Source organism: Eptesicus fuscus, chromosome 16 (assembly GCF_027574615.1).
Source record: "Eptesicus fuscus isolate TK198812 chromosome 16, DD_ASM_mEF_20220401, whole genome shotgun sequence".
Classification (NCBI taxonomy): Eukaryota; Metazoa; Chordata; class Mammalia; order Chiroptera; family Vespertilionidae; genus Eptesicus; species Eptesicus fuscus.
In genome coordinates, this window is record NC_072488.1 from 3,109,622 (window position 1) to 3,125,543 (window position 15,922).

Consider the following 15,922-nt stretch of genomic DNA (forward strand, 5'->3'; position numbering starts at 1 on the left):
GGGCTCAACAAGAGGTCCCGTAGGGATTCCCTGGCAGCAGCGGCTCAGAACAGCTCACACTCCTCAGTCCACACTGAGTTCAGTTCCGGAGAAGCACGTGGCAGGTGCCGGCCTCTCACACCCGGCCCCACCTCGCTTGCATCTGCCCATCTGCCCACCCACGCGAGAGCTTGCTCCCAGGATCAGGCACCTGCCCTGCACCAGTGCTCCTCAAACTTTGCTGCCAAACAGAATCCCCCTGGACAGCTTTAAGAAGAAAAATCAAAAACCTAAAAGCAGGAAGGCCAGTTTTCCCTCCCCCACCCTCAGAGACTGATGGCTTGGCCAGGGTGGGGCTCGGGTGGCATTCTTTCAAGGCCCCTCAGGCCCGGGAGTCACCTGCTGGAGGAGAAGGCAAAGGCGCCGGGGTCAGAGTCTCCAGGTCTGATCCGGATCCCTCGCTATGTGCTGGCGGCTCCAGGCACACACTTCATCAGCAGGTTCTCCCTGAAAATGCAGGGATCACCAGACACCAGAGGAACGTAGGTCACACCCACAGCCAGGCGCCGAGAGAACAGTGGTTCCCAGGCCCTCGGGGTGGAGAGCAGCAGAGCTCTCCTGCCCGCGGAGAGGGCCACCTTCTCTGTGCTCCTGCTCCTGTGAGATAGAAGCCTGTGTCATCGAGTGTCTCGCTGTCCCCATCCTGTTCCTTGGCTCAGCACGCACCACTCGGACGCGGAGGAGAGACAAAGCGTTAGTGCACAGCGGCTGGCGCGGGGGAGCTTAGGTCTGTCCCCTGCCTTCTCATGCCGGCCACCTCGCACCTGGCCGGCGGGCTTTGTGGCCCTGGGACACCTGTCCATCCCAATCGCAGAGTTGAATCTACGCTGGAGCTCTCTTGCCTTCCAGAAAGTTTTCTTGTGAGCTGGCCAGGTGCTGTCCCAGCCTAGAAGGACCTCCTCCCTGGCACCTGTGCCCCCCGGACACTCCCCCTCCCAGGAGCCTTCTCTCTGGAGAATGGGGGTGCAGGGAGGCATCGGGAGTGAGATTTTGGGACCCTGGGCTGGGCGCCACGGCCTCTCTGCACCGGAGCTGTAAGTGCGGGGAAGGCGGTGGAAATGCAGGAACCAAGGGGAAGAGGCCAAGCTGGAGCATCAGCTGAGGGACAGTCTCAGTGCGCTCCCCTCTCCCCTCCCCTCTCCCCACCCCGGGGGCGCTCTGGATGACTTTTGGCTATTTTTCTTGCGTATCGAAGAATACTTTCTTGTTTTCAAGACCCTCATTTGTCTTCCTCCTCACGTGACTTCTCTCCCGTGGCTCATTCTTACAACACATTCCCAATGACAGGAGGGTCAGTGCGCTCTGCGTGGAATGGGCCCCCCACCCGCCATCGGTGCCTGGGGTGAACTGCGGGGCACACTGGGGCGCCCCTGGGGAGCAGCACGGAGCCACCACTGCCCTCAAGTGAGAGGGAGCCAGGCTGGCTGCTTGCTCCTGAGGAAGAAAAGGCAGGCCAAGGGGAGCAGGCAGACAGCACCGGCTGGCGATTCTTTAGGACGAATGCACTTGGGCCCTGCAGCAATGACCCGCTTCCCCAACACCCACTGCGTCCTGCTCTCCGGGCTCTGAGGGTGGGTCCGGAAGTGCCAGGTGTCTGGGTGCGGGCAGAGCCATGCCCATCCCGCAGTGACATGTCCCCGCAGAGCTGGCTCCCCGGAGGGCCGCTGCCAGCCGCCGAGCTCCCAGGAGGGCGGAGGAGGACCGCACAGGTGCCTCCCCCCAAAACACGCGTTCCTCACCCGAGGGGAGGGCCCCTTTGCGTGCAGGGAGCCTTGGGCTCCGGGGCAACATGTTTCTGAGACTAATGTTAATGTCCCCCCCCCCCCCCCCCCGCCCAGCTGCCACCCCCTCGGCCCCTTCGGACGCCCTTTCTGAGCGTCCTGCTCTGGGGATGTGTCTGGGCGCATTTCTTCAGCTGTCAGAGCTCGGCTTTGCTTAGAACCTGGAGCCGAACCCTGGAAGCTTTAAGAACAGCTGAGAGCAGACAGCATGAGCGGGCCCCTTGGGCCATGTGCTCAGAGGCGAGGGAGAACCCCGGGCCTGTGCTCTCGCTGAGGGAAGCCGTCTCGCCTCCTCTGAAGGCCTGTGTGTCATGCGGCCTCTGTGAGTCCCTCTCTCAAGGTCAGCCTGGGGTGGTCCGCTCAGGACCCCGAGACAGGAGACTGCAAAGGAAAACCAAACAAAAGGAGACTCCCTCCAGAAGCCAGAGGCTTGCCCTGTGCCCTAGTCTCTCACAGCCCCAGACCCCATTGTCATTCCTCCCGTTTTACAGCTGAGGAAACAGGGGCTCACAGAAGCCTTATGTCCCCAGTGATCCCAGGGGCAGTGACCAAGAAGTCAGAACCCGTGTTGGAGTCACTTACCTCTAATACCACAATGGCAACTGCCGTTCACTAAGTTTCCAACAAGTCCCCAACGCCGCAAGGACTTCCTCTCCTTTGCTAGTCCTCTGTCCTCCTCTCCTCTCTCCTCACTATTCCTCTGTCCTCCTCTGCTCTCTCCTCGCTAGTCCTCTGTCCTCCTCTGCTCTCTCCTCACTAGTCCTCTGTCCTCCTCTGCTCTCTCCTCGCTATTCCTCTGTCCTCCTCTGCTCTCTCCTCGCTATTCCTCTGTCCTCCTCTGCTCTCTCCTCACTATTCCTCTGTCCTCCTCTGCTCTCTCTTCGCTAGTCCTCTGTCCTCCTCTCCTCTCTCCTCGCTATTCCTCTGTCCTCCTCTGCTCTCTCCTCGCTATTCCTCTGTCCTCCTCTCCTCTCTCCTCGCTAGTCCTCTGTCCTCCTCTGCTTTCTCTGAGCTAGTCCTCTGTCCTCCTCTGCTCTCTCCTCACTATTCCTCTGTCCTCCTCTCCTCTCTCCTCACTAGTCCTCTGTCCTCCTCTGCTCTCTCCTCACTATTCCTCTGTCCTCCTCTGCTCTCTCCTCACTATTCCTCTGTCCTCCTCTGCTCTCTCCTCGCTATTCCTCTGTCCTCCTCTCCTCTCTCCTCGCTATTCCTCTGTCCTCCTCTGCTCTCTCCTCACTATTCCTCTGTCCTCCTCTGCTCTCTCCTCGCTAGTCCTCTGTCCTCCTCTCCTCTCTCCTCACTAGTCCTCTGTCCTCCTCTCCTCTCTCCTCGCTATTCCTCTGTCCTCCTCTGCTCTCTCCTCGCTAGTCCTCTGTCCTCCTCTCCTCTCTCCTCGCTATTCCTCTGTCCTCCTCTGCTCTCTCCTCGCTAGTCCTCTGTCCTCCTCTGCTTTCTCTGAGTTAGTCCTCTGTCCCAGCGGTCGGCAAACTCATTAGTCAACAGAGCCAAATATCAACAGTACAATGATTGACATTTCTTTGCAGAGCCAAATTTTTTAAACTTAAGCTTCTTCTAACGCCACTTCTTCAAAATAGACTCGCCCAGGCCGTGGTATTTTGTGGAAGAGCCACACTCAAGGGGCCAAAGAGCTGCATGTGGCTCGCTAGCTGCAGTTTGCCAATCACGGCTCTGTCCTCCTCTGCATTCTCTTAGCTATTCCTCTGTCCTCCTCTCCTCTCTCCTCGCTAGTCCTCTGTCCTCCTCTGCGTTCTCTTAGCTTTCCTCTGTCCCCCGCTGCGTTCTCTTAGCTTTCCTCTGTCACTGTAGCTGTCTCAAGGTGGGAACATCGGGGCTTACGGAGGTTCGGTACTTGCTCATGCAGGTCAGGAGCCGAACGTTATGCGGCAGAGGGAGACTGCCAGGCAAGCGAGAACTGAGCTCATATTACTTCCCCACGCGCCAGGCGTTCTGATGGTATGACCTTCAATTACCATGTTTGATCTGGAGGAGTTTCCTAATAACAGCCTACTATTACAGATGCGATTGAGGAGCAATTTTAAGCACTTCCAGATCACCAGGCCATCCTTCTGCCAACAAAAGATTGTCGCATGGGGCTAATAGACCCTTTACAGTTATTAAAAGATTCATGCCCAAGTCAGGGGAACGTTCCTGATTGTCATCGTCACCCTGGTCACATACCCTCTGAGCTTCAAGGATGAAACGGACGAAGGCACCTGAGTTCAGTTCAGGAACATTTGAATTCAGCTGACATTCAAGACCGGCTCTCCCCTCAGTCACAGCATATCAGGTGTTCCGCTTGCATTTTTCAAAGGTAATTGTCTTATTTAATATTCGCAACTATTTGTGGTAGGTATCATTCTCCACTTCGTTTTCAGCTTAAACATAAAACAACAACCCCAAAGCCCAGGAAGGTATAGGCCGGAAAATGATTAAGTGGCAACACTAGAATTTGAACCCAGGACTCCGACAATATGCTTTAATTACAAGGCCATGACACACACGCGTGACTTTCTCATTCTGATACTTCAGTCTGTAAGTTCATGGAGCGTTTAGATGTCCCCAGGCGTGAGTCCCATCCACCCCAGACTATCCAGGTGGAAGCTCTGTCCTGTGATTCCTCCAGGCCCTTAAATACAAATAGCACCTTGGCCGGCTTCCCCTCCTGCTTAGCCTAGGAGGAAAGCGGCCCTCTCACGCCTGTCATTCAGTGTTCGCAGCACTCTGTGGGGAGTGAAGGGGATGAACAGAGGGCGTGCAGCCTGTTTCCCAGGCTCCCAGCAGCCTCCAGGAGGGAGCGGGCTGGGAGGGAATTCAGAGAGCTATTCTGGCAGGGCTTGAACCAGAAAAACACCTTTTGGAAGTTCATTTCTGCTGGCTCTGTGCTGGAGCCAGCCCGGGGTTCCTGGAGACCCATCTGAGGGAGGAGCCATTTGGGACTTCTTCCTCAAGGCAGCCGGCCTCGCTCCGAGGCTCTGTCATCATCTCTGCGGTGTCTACGGGACCTGCCCGCAGATTCATTCCGCAGGTCGGGGCCTGCTCGTAGTCGACACAAAAGGCTGTCACATTGTCAGTCCTCCTGATGTCTTCAATAAAGTAGGCTGCGTAGCGTGTTCCGGTTTAAAACACACCGCCCTTCTATTTCCCAGAGGGCATATCTGGGCAGATGTTTCCTCCATTGGTTTGTGGACATGATTTTCCATCATTGGCCTTGGATGAGGCTGGCTTTCCAATAACCACTATTTACAAACTAATTGATTACAGGAGAATGTGAAGCAAACGCTTTACTGATTCAAGAGCTGTTGGCATGTTATCTGATGTAACTTAAAAAATCATTTCAGGGGTACTGACTACATACCCGAATTTTGGGGGGCATACACCCTAATTTCCCACGAGGCCATGACCTGAGAGGCCCCTTTCTCCCCAGTGCTTATAAGAGGGTGAACCCTATGAAATGGTTAAAAACGTTGTCTAACAGCGGCAGTTTCCTATGTTCAATCTAATACCTGTGGAATGGAGCAGGTTACAAATAAATACTTTTCGGAGGGACAAATAGAGAGACAGACACCCTGGTGTGAATTTAGTCAACTAAAAGTGGATGAGCCTGGTAACCTGGTAGCTCCAAACCACTCTTCCTCTTCATTTCTGTGCCCAGTGGGCACAAAGACAAAGCTCTTCTCTAGTCCATTCCTTGACTGTTTCAGTAACGACTTAGCATCTGCCATGTGACAGCATGGAGCCAGTTGGGTGAATGCAGAGAGCTCTCCGTCAAATGCAGGAGAGAGAGCAGTGAGCCCATGTCCGCAGTGCAGAGCGGGAGCGAGTGACACGGCAGCAGTAAGTACAGGCTCTGGGGCACTCAGGAAGGGCTCCTAAAGCTGCGTGGTGTGGACGTGACACCTGAGCTGAGTTCTGAAAGGCCAGTTGGAAGGCTCAGGCAGGGCGCTATGTGCCATGAAGATGCTCCAGGAAGAAGCAGCAGTGTCTACAAAGCCTGGAGGTGCCGCTTCCAGACCCGGAGGGTGCGGGGAGGCTGAGGAAGGGGGCGGAGCCGGCCAGGAGGGCCCTGCTGAGGAGCTGCACCTCCCTGGGACATGGGAGACCTGAGAGCTGTGAGTCCGGCAGTGGCTCAGCCAGCGAATGCCGTTTCCGCCGGATGCCCTGGCTGATAGCTGCACAGCAGGCTGACAATCGGAAATACAGAAGACGTGGTCCTTAACCCTTTGCACTCGCTTGCTTTTTCTCGATTCCTTTATTCTACTCGGGATTTAATTTTTTAAATACACCAGATTTTACAAAGCGCGGCAGTAGAATAAAAAACTGGAGTTTCTTTTCATACAAACTTATTTATTTGGATTTTTTTATATTTCAAATTATTGATACATTCAAAGAGTAATTTTAATCTCGACATCCGAGTGCAAAAGGTTAAAAAAGTTAAACCACATCAACAACTAACTGCCACACTGTGTTCCAGACTTGCCACTTTATTCACTTCTAGGGCTGAAGAGAGGGAGGGGGGTAGGGATTTTGTTGCAATCAACCCTTTACAGAACACACGTTCCTTATAGGTTTATACTATATGCTGTCTCATTTCCTCCTCACGACCCCCACCGGGAGGCATCCCCCTCTTTTTAAGTTAGGAAATTGATGCTCCGAGCAATCAGATTGGAACCTCGACTCAGTTGCATGTGCTTTCCGATGCCCCGGGTCCCCTGGGCACATCAATCCAGGAGTAGGGTTTCCCCTGGAGATCACTTGCCAAAGGCACCGAGAACACTCGAATACGTTTGCTCTTTGCCCTTTAAGAAAGCAGGTCTCTTGGAAGCCGGGCTCCCAACTCCGCTCTCAGAGGTGAGAAGGAGAGGAAGCCAGCCCTCCGATGGAGCGCTCTCCGGAGAGGCTCCCTGGGCAGCCTTTAACCTCGCCTCCCAGCATTTCCTGTTACTCATCTGTTGGGAGTCTCTGCCGATTTAGGAAGGCATTTTTTTTTTCTCTGTCTTCCCCTTTTGTTCACTTTTGCTATTTATTCTTCATTTGTAAACCATCTACAAGTTTGCATGTGCAGTCAATAGTGAGCTTTCTTTAACTTTTGACGTGATTCAAGTCTCTAGCTAGTTTCTGTGTCATTCCTCTCACAAAAATGAACCAGCAGCCATGGAAATCAAGTTTGGAGTCATCGTGCTGAGGCAGAGGATCAGAGAGGTGTCTGGCTCACAGGGACCGGCCGCTAGCAAGACATTCCGGGAGCCAAGGCAGATGCCGAGTCCTCTGTGCCCTCAAAGCACTGACTGGAGAGTCTTCTGAGAACCCAGGACAGCACTGCCCACCTGGATAAGGATTCATCTCTGTGTAATCCCCAGTGAACACCTGAAATTTATGGCACAATGGTCAAGAACATAAACTCTCCTGGATTAGGCAACCCTGAGCTTGAGTCTTGACCTTGGGAAAGTTGTATAATTTCTCTAAGCCTTTGTCTCCTTATCCTATATAATAAAAGGCTAATATGCAAATTGTCCCCTCAGGAGTTCGTCTGGGAGACCCAGAGTTCGATTGCTTGCTATGACGTGCGCTGACCACCAGGGGGCGGTGTGGAACATGATGGGCGACCAATGGCCGTGGTGGGTTGCTGAGGGAGCAAGGGAAGGAGGAGTAGGGAGGCAATTGGCTCTGATTGCTGGCCAGGCCTAGGGACCCTACCCATGCACAAATTTCATGCACCAGACCTCTAGTCTATAACATGGACATAACAGTAGTATTCACCTCATGGAAGGTTGTTGTGAAGATTAAATGTAGAATTGATTAAATGAGATAATGTCTGGCTTAGGTCAAGTACACAATGGATAAATATTACTAAAAACTATTTGTGAAGCACTTCTATAACTATAAATCCAATCTTCTGTTCTCTTTCAAATCAATGGATTTGACTGTACTTTTACTTTTAGTGCTCAGGGGATAAAGCTCAACAGGTCTGGATAGGATCATTAACAAACTGGAGAGTAAGTTGCTAGAGAAGAAGTCTGACAAGGACCCCCTTCTCACATGGCCACAGGCAGGGGTGGCCTGCTCATGTCAAAAAAGTGACCCCATCTCAGGCTTCTTAGGCCCACATTCTGATCCTGCCCCATCCCTGTTGGCAACACCCCCCAAAAATTCCTCAAGAACGAAGGTTCTCCTCTCTGTCTCCCAGCAAACTGTAGTCGGCAAACATCTCGATATAGAAAAGGCCGTAAACTTAAATGGCTGAGCCTGTTTAAGAGGTGGTTCCCCTCTCTGATTCCCTGCATTTGAATAGAGCCCTCAGGAGCCAAGACAATGAATTTACTGTCCTGTTGACATCAGCCTTTTGAGGGTGTTGATGTGGGAGGGAGGGAGGGCTAACAGGATCACCTCCTTGAATCAGAGCATGTATATTTGCCTATAGGTTAATGTTGCCCAGGCACCATTCATATCAGTAGCAAGATTTGGAGAATAATAATAGTCATGGATATTTGTGTCGTGCTTGATAAATTCAGACCAGTTTCTGATTACATTCCATGGGGTCTTCCCCACATCAATGTGGGTAGAAGTGGCATCTTGGTGGACGGCTACACAGCTCCTTCAGACGTCCAGGTTCAGATCTCAGCTCCATCATTGCCTCTCTGTGTAAGCTTAGGAAAACAGCTCATCTCGCCCAGTCTCAGTTCCTAATCTGGGAAATAGATAATAAAAAACTGGTCTACGTCACTGGCTTTTGAGGGGGTGGAGTGAATGGGACAAAGCCATTGCTAATATTCATCCTTTCCCTAGAAATCTGCAGCCGATGAAGTTCAGGTATAATAAAAGGCAGAGCCAAAATAAGAATCTTGATCTTGGAGTGTAGGTCTCTTCCCCAGCCCTGCCTCTGAGAACTGCTACCAGGCCCTTAGACAGAGCAGAACCTGGGCATGGGCGGGGCTGACAGTCCCAGCGAGGTCACTGGGCATAGGGCTGGAACATTTGGGGTCTTCACGAAACTGTTAATTACCACAACCAACTTTTGTCTCCCAGGGGATAATGAAAGAAGCCATGGCTGCTGACATCCCTATGGGAACACAAAGAAGAAGAGAGTCTTTGACATTTCAAGATGGCGTGAGGTCAGCTATAATGTGGTAAGAGAACTTGAGGCCTCAGACTAAGATATCAGTTAAGAAAAATAGGTCACCATGAACACAGAGCTCTAAGTGATCAAAACATTTCTCTATTTTGGGGGGGGAGGGGCGGGCATGACTGAGTAGAAAAATTACAGAATTCAGGTACACCACTGGCAACTTCAGGGACCTCCAGATCATTTAAATTATTTATATATGTGAGATAATATATGCAAAGATATGCTTTATGATAATACATAGAATAAACATATATATATATATAATATCCATGATATCTAATCAACCATTTTGTCCTTCACATAATCTTTTACCCTTGCTTTCTTAACTCTTTTGCAAAGCTTAGCTCTTCTTCCCTGCCCCCAACCTGAAGAAGTTTGTGTGTAGTTGCAGTATTCCCTCCCTTATTCACTTACGCCTTCATGTATTTAGCAAAGAGTGACTTTCTCCTATAACGAATTAACTGTTGTGCTTGCTGTTAGGGACTCAAGGATGAATAAGAACTGGCTTTTGTCAGCAAAGAACTCACAGTCCATTGGGGAGATAGACTAGCAGTCAAGTAGCAAGTTCAATTTGATAACTTGGTTGATATAGAAGCACAGAGAAAGGGGACCTTACCCAGATCGGCGTGGGTGAATGTTCCCAACCTTCTAGGAGACGTGGCACTTGAATTCTCATAAAGCAACAATGAGAAAGAAGAAAGGACTTTTCAGGAGCAGCATGTGACTAGGCAAACATTTTGTCTAAACCTGTCATTTTTATAACACGATGCTTTTTATTTATTACTAGTAGCCCTGCACACGAATCTGTGCGTGAGTAGCTTGCTGCTGCATGCCTCAGCTGGCCGTCCCGCCCACTGCCGCTGTAGCTCTCTGCAGCTGGTACCTAGCTGCCTCACCCTCCTGTAGCTCTCCGCCTCTTGTAGGTCGCTGCCCCACCCTCTTGTAACTCTCTGCTGGTCGTTAGGCATCACGGCATAGTGACCATTTGCATATTACCTCTTTATTATATAGGATTTTCTCCTAATATGATTTTTATGCTCTGTTCAAATTTTGAAATTCTTAAAGTACTGTGCATTTGGAACCTAATGTTTCTTCTCTGCAGCCCACCCTGGAACTGTCAGTAAAAATTAGTATTTCCCCATTTTCTCCCCATGCTCCCCATCATTTGGCTCCTAACTCACTGATGGAAACTTTCTCAAATTGTAGTTTTTATGAGTAGGTTCCCATGGCTTGTGAACTTCTTAACAGAAAAGTACTCACATTACTTTCCTCTGTTACCTCATGGCCTTGAACTTTCACTTTTACTCTCCCGGGTCTCTGCTTTACTAAATTAGGAAATAACAAGACCAAACGACTTTAAACATAGCAGATGGACCTGGGTTAGACAGACCGTAGGATTGCTCGACGGGAATAGTTGTTATGAGTAGAACAAGTCAAAAGGGGTAGCATGAAACAGCAGTAGACTTTCTGTCCTGAATTACAGCAAGATAGCTGTGAGTTCTTCCTCTGATGCCAACCCACCATAGGATCTTATCATTCTCACTTTGAAGGTAGATCAGTCAATATATGGGAACTGGAATGATTGGAGAGAAGGTGGACAAAGGGGCCAGGATCATTTGTAGATTTCTGGCTTGACCATTGGCCAAGTAGTGGTTCCATCCCTTGAAAGAGATCTGGTCTGGTGATGGTGTGGTATGGAGATAATGATGAAGATCCAGACTTGTTGGTGAAATGTGCAGGTGGAAATGACTAGTAGGCAGTTGAATACATAGATCTGGAGCTCTGTAGTGTGCTTGGTCAGGAGATTAAAAAAATAAAAAGCAGTAAGTTCAATTTGCCTAATCTGTCTTCTTTATGGTTTAGTTGACTTCATTAATCAATTTTCAGCTTTCAAATGAAGCACCCCAGATATTTAATGCTAGCTCCATCACTCCTAAATTCTCCCTAGCATCTTCATTGTTCTTCTTCGGACAGAGGATGTGAGGAAAGAAGGCATGAGTTTGTCCTCTGCCAAAACCACCAAATCACCTGGGACATGACCTTGGCCCTCTGAGCCTCAGTTTCCTTTATCTACAACATGATCTCTCAGGTATCATTGTCATCTAAATTCCTCTTGATTCTCAGTCTGGGTTTGGAGGGAGATTAGGATTGAAATTGGAAAGAGAATTTGTCAGCCTCTCTTTGACTCTAGCTGTGTCAGTGAAAACAGAACAGCCATGTGTGCGACCCAGCCCCACCAGAGCTGTCCTGCGGGTTCAGGACTCAGGGTCAGAGAAAAGAACTAGCAGATAAAGAACGGACTCTAAGTGTGAGATCATAGGTTGATTTTGTTGCCTTATTTTTCCTTTTATGTAATGAACAAACAACAGTGATAACAAAACCCTGACAGGTTAAAGGAAAATAATTGAAAAAATTACATTCATGTCTTCATGAGCAAAATTTCTCTTTCGTCAGAAGGCAGTTTAGTGCTACAATGATATACAAATAAGCAGATGAAATTAGACTGTAGTAATAGAGGTAAATGCTTGACCTTCAGGGTGAACTGTAATGCAATCTTCTCTTTGAGACTCTCTGCCCTTGTAGCCACCCTAAGGCTAAGGCCTGAATCTTTTTCCTCTTTGTACCTTCAATTCCTGATTGCATGTTTCACACTTAGAAGTTTGTTGATTGAATGAAAAACAGTCATTATTACACTGGATTTGTTTCGAACAAAATCTATAACTGCAAATAGCTTTAAAAAAAAAAAAAGCAAGAAAAGCAAGAGAGAGTCATTAGCAAGTGAACTTCAACTTCTTATTTATAGGGTCACCTTTCCCAGTAACCCCTTACAAGCTGCTATGGTACAGAATGGGCCCTTGTTGCCCAGCGCCCAATAACATTTACAAATAGGTCCAGGATCATCCTGAGGAGAGGAGAAGGGAGTTGGTATCTTCAACAAGTTCCAAATCAGAGGTTGTTGGGACGAGAGAGGATTGACTGAATATTTTCATACTGCTGTGCTTTAATGACATGTGAGTGGCTGGATTGAGTCTTGAATCAAGGAAAGAGTTAATAGTGGGGGGAAATGATGCAAATGCATTTCGTTAGCAAAGGCTGAATTGAGATTTGAGTTACTCAAGAAACACTTATGCTGCTTTGATTCTGAAAATTAAAAGTGAAACTGGGGGTAGACATGAGTCATCAGGTGATAGGAACTGTGGTTCCCACAGCTTGCGGGACCCGGAAATTCTGAGAGTCTTGATCTGCTGAACCCTGACTTGATGGGTTATGCAGGCACACAATGAGCTGCGAGATCCTGATGGTGTGCCGCAAACACGTGCTAAACTCACACACCCGTTCCTCTGTTCCAGAGAGCGATTGTTCCAGGCACTGTTTTATGCATAGGACTTGTAACTATAGAAGGAAATCCAATCTCTGCATGCAGAGCTTGGGGGGAAGACAAGAGGATAAAGGGATCATTAGGAATGAGTACGTTAAATGCTGTGATAAACAGAAGCACAAGGTGCTGGGAACACATAAGATTATTTTACCGGCTCCTGGGAGAGGAAGGAGAAGTCTAGGAGGGCTTCCCAGAGGAAGTGATGTCTAAAGGCTTTATTCAGTCCCTTGTTCTATTCAGACTTTTAGTCGATTGATGAGCCCCCATATGCTTGGGAGGGCCATTGTCTTTTCTCAGTTTACCAATTCTAATGTTAATCTCGTCTTGTAATACTCTCACAGACACATCCAGAAAGAATGCCAAACCAAGTGTTTGGGCATCCTCGGCCCAGTCAAGTTGACACATAAAAGTAGCCATCACACTTGGTTCCTCCACTTACTTACTGGCTTTGCTACACTACAAATAAGGCACCACCACCTTAATGCCTTGCTTTTTACATTTGTTGAATGAAGAAGGTCAAGCTCATAGGAGACACAAAGAAGGGTTGTGAGTGCCAGAGCAAATCAAATAATGACGACAATGGTTTCTACAGGGAACTTCTATTGAGCTCTTCTTTGTGTTCTGGGCTCTGTGCTAGGCACTTAATCCGCCAAAAAATATCTTTTTCAATGTAGCTTTACAACGGTAAGGCATCCATTCAAATACTGGTCTATTTAGCCCTGGCTGGTGTGGGTCAGCTGGGTGAGTGTTGTCCTGTGTACTGAAAGGTCTCTGGTTTGATTCCCAGTCAGGGCACATTCCCAGGTAGTGGGTTCAATCCCTGGTTAAGGTGTTATGGGAGGCAACCCATCAATGTATCTTTCTCTCTCCCTTGCCCTCAAAAAAAAAAAAATCAATAAAAACATATTTTAAAAAAATATAGGTCTATTCAAACTATTTCTTAAAGTAATGAAGCAGTTTCTTCAAATGATGTCTTAACCACAAGTCCAAATTATAAAACAAAAATAGATAGAAATGGGGGTTGGAGTGGGACCAAGGGGCTAGTGTCCTTGAGTCTCAGAATCCCCTCTGATCTTCATGTGGCCGGTAGGTACAGCTGAACGCCTGCTCGACTGGGTGGGAGGATCCCATCTTGTCAAGTTCCAAAGGCAAAAGCAAATTTCTCTGAATCTGATATGAGAAGGGCTTTAACGCAGAATACTGTTCCGTCCACTGGAAAGACCATCACTCTTAGGGAAGTTATGGAGCTCTCTGTGTTTCAGATTTTATCAAACAGGGTTGTTTGAAGGTAAAACGAGACATGAACTAGTCCATGTAAATCACAGAGAAGATGCTGAGCCCATAAAAAGTGGTCATTAAAGGTTAGCTCTTATGATGATTGGTTGTTTCTGAGGCTAACAATCAGTGGTATGGTGGTGTTTACAATCTACCCTCCACTATTCAAACAGTTTTTCCCAAGGAAACAGGAGACTCACAGGAATTCTATGCACACACTGGAAGCCCTCGGCCTCATGGTTTACTTGGAGGGTGGTCTCTGTATTTCGTATTCCAGCTTTTCATTATCGCATGCTTGCCCATATTCTCTTTATCTTGTGCAGTTGACATCTTTTGCAATCTTCCATGGCAGAAACAGCCAGACACGTTCTATATAAATAATCCGTCCACTATTCTGGGATATTTTCCCAGTTGGAATAGGGGTCTAACCTCCTCCCGGGCTCTGGCCACCCACTTCCAGGAACTTTAGGGCAATGCTTGTGTTGGCCTCGTTTTTAGGTAATAATTAAAGCCAGATATGCACTCATTTACTCACTTCCTTTTACTGAATTAAAAATTAGGTCAAATGAAGGACGAGGCCTCTGGAGGGTTAAACATAGTACAAGCCTTACTCTTTGAGAACTCAAGGTCTAAGAAGGACAATGAGATCTGAGCATGAGGACCAGGACACCAGGCAGGGACCGATGGTTATCACAGAAGGGTTTCCAGTAAGTTCCCTGGAGGAGTCACAGTGGGGAGTGAGGGCAGGCCGTGCAGAGGAGTGGTGATGCAGGTGGATGGAGAATAGCATTCCTTCCTGAGGTGTTAGGGAGAGAAGGCATGGGAAGCAGAGAGATGGTTGGGTAGAGGTGGAATATGGTTGAGGGAAATGCGGCAGGACTAGGACATCCTATGGAGGCCCAGAACTTGGACATTTTAAGGAAATGGATAAATTAACAAGAGGCAGCCAGACAACGGTGGGCTGGGCCTGCACACTTCCAGGGACTGCCCTGAGCTGAGGAGGGAAGGACTTTCTATCTGTGACCCTGAGAGGGGCGTAAGGTGTGAACATGGGTTAATGTCTACATCTCACAGGTGTCCCAGCTTCCCCTCCATGGAGATGCAGAGCAGGTGTCACCTGTGGGCCAGCCTTTTAAAGGCACAGATACGGTCACAGGCATCTTGACACCCTCCGTGATTAGCCCACCACATGGTGACACCTAATAAAAATCTGAAATGATGGGATGCAAAGTCGATAACCTGATAAAAGCTAGGAGCTTATTGGACCGACACAAGGGCTAAAGTCACTAGCGACAGCAGGCTGGCATGTGCAGTCTGGCAGGATGATCCCTGCACAACTCCAGGGGGCGCTGTGCACGGCGCCTCACGGTGACCCGAGGTGGCAGTGAGTGCAGGAGGCTGGAGTGGTGTCACCGGGTCTGCGCCTTCTCAGGCTCCCGGCCCTTCTCCCAGTGGCGTTACCATGGCTGAGGTCGGGGTGCCGTGGCTGCTGTCCTTTCTCCAGGGCAGGGCACCTGTGTTCTACCCGAGGCCTCTCACAGACATACCACTCACAGTGAGCAGGTGTTCAGCATCTGTTTGTACCCTTAGCATCATGACAGGAAGAAGGCCGGGCTCCAGATCTAAACTGCTCTATGAGATTTTCCTTCATCCCTAGTGGGATAGTGAAACGGAGGTGCCCCGGTCTCTATTCTCTCAGCCAACTCCTCCTGCCCTTTGTGACACCGTTCAGCGGCCACGTCTTTGGAGAAGCTTTTTGACACCCCCATCTGAGTTGCATGTCCCATGTCCCTTCTCAAAGCGTGTGACATGCTGGGTCACCTCTGTCACAGATAGGACTGCCTCATTTGAGCCGGCGCCATGAGGCAGGGGTTTGTCTTATTTATCACTGTATCCCCAGCTTCTGCACACAGTAGGTGCTCAGTAAACATTTATCAGATGAGAAGGAAGAGTTACCACTTAGGTTATTATTATCTGAATACAGCTCTGTTCAGTATGCAATGTAAGGGGAAGATGTGAAAAAACATAATGCAAATTTAGTCATCTTTTGGTCCTGAAAGATCTGTGGGGAGCGGTGCCTAGCATATTTGAAAGTTTCACACATATCAGAAGGACATGCAGGGAAACGTTCAAGGGTCCTCTGAGGCCTGGTGAGGGTCCTCTGAGGCCTGGTGAGGGTCCTCTGAGGCCTGGTGAGGGTCCTCCGAGGCCTGGTGAGGGTCCTCTGAGGCCTGGTGAGGGTCCCCTGAGGCCCGGTGAGGGTCCTCTGAGGTCTGGTGAGGGTCCTCTGAGGTCTGATGAGGG